Source organism: Zosterops lateralis (assembly GCF_965231275.1).
Source record: "Zosterops lateralis genome assembly, chromosome: 3".
NCBI lineage: Eukaryota > Metazoa > Chordata > Aves > Passeriformes > Zosteropidae > Zosterops > Zosterops lateralis.
In genome coordinates this window covers 20,629,009-20,632,933 of record NC_139764.1, presented here as the reverse complement: position 1 = coordinate 20,632,933, position 3,925 = coordinate 20,629,009, and positions in this window count along the sequence as shown.

The following is a 3,925-nucleotide window of genomic DNA, read 5'->3' as shown; positions in this document are numbered from 1 at the left end:
GTATATTAAAACCTAACAAGAATCAAAGAGTGCTTAAAAAAAACAAATGGACAATCTTAAGTAGTGAACACATAGAAGTTCAGTCTAGCCCCCAAGGACATTTTCTTTTAGCCAGTTCATGTGATACCTGATGAAGTGTGAGCTACAGGTTTGCAGTTGAAATATTGTGCTGGCTAGCACCTTTGTTTTCCCCAGTTTCCCAATTTTCTGCTCCACTGTGTAAGTTGTTGTGTCACTTTAGGGAAGTCACTCAGCCTCTTGCTTCCCATTTCTGCCAGTAAAATTGGGAACTTGCATTGTTCTGTTCAAATTACAGTCTCAGGAGGGACAGGCATCTGTCCTTAGTTGTCTTTACACACAGCCTGTTACTGTGAACTCCTGGCTTTGGTTGTTACTGTGCCCCTAAAACCAGAATAATGCTACCCCAGAGGTCAGCCAACACTGGAGTGCCCCATTCTGCAATCACAATTACAACAGGTGAAATCCTTTCTTCATGCACAACTTGAGAGATTGAATGTTCAATGGACAGGACAGCACACCTTCCTCTCTGCTTAGGTGCAGGGCAGGTGCTGTACATGGCTGTGTTGTTGAAGGCAATTATGTTCTGGGTCTTTTTCTAATCCTAAACAAGATAAAAGGTTCCCTGATTGTAGAGTGGAAGAATGGTTGATGTGGAAGAAATCTTTCAATAAGAAGGAACTGTTTAGTTTGAGAGCACTTAATAAGGGATGTCTGTGTTGTTGGCGAGAATTTTGATGGCTTCTTTTTCACATCTGTTAAATATTCAGCATGTTCTTTTATCAATCTTGACTCTTTTTGTGAGGTTGAACGGGTTTGATTGGATTTTATGCAATTTGTATACTGTGAGAGTTTGTGAGAATTTGCTTCAATTCTGAGATGATTTCACTTTGTCTGCCTGTGGTTTTCTTCAAACGTCTGAGCAAATGCACCATGGTGGCAAAAGCATTTGAGGAAAATAAATGTCAAAATCCCATGTGCTGCTACTGCTGGAAGTGGGAATTTAACTAAGATCTGCCAGCTTTCATAGTAAGAATTCTTGTGTGCTTTTCAGCAAATAGAAGTTTAGTTTTTAGGGAATAGATAAGTCTTGTCTGTTTTGGGTATTGAATTACAGAGAGCAAAATAATTTAGAAAGCTGTTCATTGAATATGCTCAGAAAAAAAAGTCACAGTGGGCTGTGGTTTCTGAGAACAGGAAAAAGGCCAATCTTATGTCATAGGCTAATAAAATGTATTAAGCATGAAGTCAGTAAAGTTGTGTAGGAAATCCTCTGAAACTGGGGTGGAATAGCAACTTACAGTCAATATTCTTGGAAAAATAAAAAGTTAAATAAAATATGAGACAAAATAACATTTGGCCTCTTTTTGTATTGTGAGAAAACTTGGCAAAGGCTGAGTATCCTTCGGAAGGGAGCATTGCTTGCTGTAAGTAACCTCTGCACAGCTCTCCTGTGAGGAGAACTCCTCCATAACCAAGTCACAAAACATTTTCTTGGCGCACATTGTTAGTACTGTACTGAGAACTTTGGTCAGAAAGTAAAAGGTTGCTAAATCAATGATTCCAAGTGTTTTCTAGCAAATGTTTGCCTTAGGAGATGCCTGGCTTTGGGAGATGCACAAATAGGAACATGGTTTCCAGCTGCCCTGGTTGGAGGGGCCATTTCAGGCACTGAATTCAGCACAAGCCCATGGGGAGCTCCTTCCCCAAGCCCAAGTGTGGCCTGAAAGGGAGGTTTTGAGGGAAGCATGAGCTACCCCTCCTCTGCTGTGAGCCCAGTGCCAACCTCAGCAAGCCAAGGACAAAGAGGAATAGAGAGCATGGAAACGCTTCAGTGGTGTCCCACAGTGGCACCTCCGGGGAACTGACCAGTGTTTGTGGAGTCTGAGACCAGTGCATTTCTCCATCGAGCTGTTTGCTCCCTCGCTGGGGAGGGCAGCTGTTCATGCAGCAATTGCACAGCTCTGTTTGCATTTATGACTTATATTTTACAAGCCTTCAGAAGGTAATACCTCCAGACTGTGGTCTTTGTTGGGTGAAGTCACTCTGTGACTTCATTGCTCAAAGTCTTTCCCCATACTTGCTCTCAGTGGGAGCAGGTTGGTGGAGGTGAAGCTGTTACAAGTGAGAGTTTCCCCCACTTCCTCTGCCTTCCCAGCGTGCAGGGGAACTGGTGCCCTGCTGTGGTATCACAACACTGGAAAACAAAAGCCCGAGTTTGTGCTAGATGAGTTGCTGTCCTACAAGGAACATTCAGGAGAAGCAGCTGATTGTTTAAAGAATGGCTGTGAGGAAAAGGATTTGACTTGCTGTTTACCTTAGAAGTATTTAAAAAAACCAAGTATTCAGTGCTTCTAAAATCTTGCTGTCTGCTTTAATTATTTTTTGTTTAATCTGAGTTGCTGGAGGATGATATTACTGTGTTTTATGCCTTTTTTCTTTCTTTCTTTTTTTTTTTTTTTTTTTTTTTTTTTTTTTTTTTTTTTTTTTTTTTTGGTAATAGACCCAGTTGGATTGGTAGTTACAGCTTGAAAATCCCAGTTGAAAAATTAATTATCTGCATACATCCCAGAACCAAAATCTTTGGGGGCTAATTTAGATTTAATGTTATCATGCTGGCAACTTCTTATAAGCTCTAACTTCATCTTTCCTCCTGTAGCTTGAAGGGTCAGCATTCCTGGTTGTAGGTGAAGCGCTTTGTCACTCCTGTGGTTAGGAAGGACCTATCCATTGCTGTGGAGATGCCACTTTCCCTCTCTCTGACTTGGTGGATTGATACATGATGGACTGGTACATGATGAGACGTGGTCGCTGAACCAGGAAATGTGTAAATAGATTGCACAGAGAGGAAGGAAAGGGGTGCTGCTGCCAGGTATCCTCTTAGTGTGTGATGAGCTGATCCATGTGGCTTGAAAATCAATTCTCACCTTGTAGTGCTCACAGGAAGGGTGACAGCTCATTATTTCGCCCATGTCAGCCTCTGACCGCAAGGGTGAAAGGGATTCATGCTTATCCTTCTAATGGATCCTTAAAATCTTGTCCTCTGGCCTGTGTTGCTTTCCTTTTCACACTTGGAGAGTCCAGTCTAATCTGAACAGTCGGGATCTTTACTGAACAATGTGCCAAAGCTGGTTCTGCCTGAGGTTCTGTAACATGGAGCAGCTGGGTCCATCTTTAATGTGGGGATCAGGTCACTCTGGGCAGTGTGGGGCACATCTCCTGCCCTCCCTGTGATGTACAGCTTTTGTGTGGGGAACTTACTGCTCTACTCCCAAGTATTTAGTGTGGGCTTGTTCATATCCGCTCCAGCTTCACCCTTCCTCCTGTAGCTCTGAGGGTTTGGATGCTGGGCTGTAGGTGACACTCTCCGGTGCTCCCATGGTCAGGGTGGGCAGGTGGGATGCATCAGTCTGGGGGTGCCGCTTTCCCTGTCTTTGCCTTGGTGGATTGATGAGTGATGGACTCAGTCTGTGGGGTGATGCTGATGCCCTTCCTCTGTGGGAGAGGGAATGAGGCGCTTGGCAGAGCGACGCTGCCGAGGAAACGTGTTTGCCGGCTGTTCCTCCTCCCGAGCACCTCGTGCGGGACTGTCTGTGACAGGGAAGGACCTAAACAGCATCCCCTGGGCTTGGCGCCGCTCGTTCACCGCCGAGCCGCTTGCGGCGGGGCTGGGGCGGACGGGCAGCGCTCCGGGAGTGGGGTTGATGCTCTCCCTGTCCCCGTTCCCGCGGGCACGGCCGGGCCCGGGCCGCTCCAGCGGGGACGCGCCCGCCTCTCCCCGTCCTGCGGGGGGCGCTGCCGCGGGGCCGCCCCCGCCCGTCCGCGGGGAGCAGCGCCTGCCCCGGGGCGCGGGGCCGCCGCCGCGCCCTCCCCATTGGCTGCCGGTGACGTCACCGCCCCGCCTCCG